Below are 1,139 nucleotides of genomic sequence, written 5' to 3' on the forward strand. Positions count from 1 at the left end.
ATCCATCCATTTTCTTCAGCTTATCCAGGGTCAGGTCGCGGGGGTAGTAGCTTAAGTAGGGAGGCCCAGACTTCCCTCTCCCCAGCCACTTGGGCCAGCTCCTCCAGAGGAATCCCTAGGCATTCCCAGGCCAGCCGAGAAACAAAGTACCTCCAGCGTGTTCTGGGTCTTCCTCTGGGTCTCCTCCCAGTGGGACATGTCCGGAACACCTCACCAGGGAGGCGTCCAGGAGGCATCCTAACCAGATGTCCGAGCCACCTCAACTGGTTCCTCTCGACGTGGAAAAGCAGCGAGTCCCTCCCGGATGATAGAGCTTCTCACCCTATCTCTAAGGGAGAGTCCAGACACCCTGCGGAGAAAACTCATTTTGGCCGCTTGTATCCGAGATCTTGTTCATTCAGTCACAACCCAAAGCTCATGACCATAGATGAGGGTAGGAACATCGATCGGTAAATTGAGAGCTTCACCTTTTGACTCAGCTCTCTCTTCACCACAACAGACCTGTACAGTGCCTGCTTCGCTGCATACTCCATTTTTTCCTCATTCATGAATAAGACCCCAAGATACTTGAACTCCTCCACTTGGGGCAGGACCTCCTCCCTGACCTGGAGAGGGCACTCTACCCTTTCCCAGCTCAAGACCATGGCCTCGAATTTGGAGGAACTGATCTTCATTCCGGCTGTGTCGCACTCGGCTACGAACCACTCCAGCGAAAGCTGTATATCACGATCTGATGAAGCCAACAGGACCACATCATCTGCAAAAAGCAGATACGCAATTCTAAGGCCACCCAAACGTATCCCCTCAACACCTTGGCTGCGTCTAGAAATTATGTCCATAAAAGTTATGAACAGAATCGGTGACAAAGGGCAACCTTGATGGAGTCCAACTCTCACCGGGAACTAGCCCAACTTACTGCCGGCAATGCGGACCAGGCTCTTACACCAGTCATACAGGGACCTAACAGCCCGTATCAAAGGGCCTGGTACCCCATACTCCCAGAGACACCCCACAGGGTTCCCCGAGGGACGCAGTCGAACGCCTTCTCCAAGTCCACAAAGGCACATGTAGAGTGGTTGGGCAAACTCCCACACACCCTCCAGGACCCTGCTGAGAGTGTAGAGCTGGTCCAGTGTTCC

Source organism: Nematolebias whitei, chromosome 16, assembly GCF_014905685.2.
Source record: "Nematolebias whitei isolate Nwh7 chromosome 16, NemWhi1, whole genome shotgun sequence".
NCBI lineage: Eukaryota > Metazoa > Chordata > Actinopteri > Cyprinodontiformes > Rivulidae > Nematolebias > Nematolebias whitei.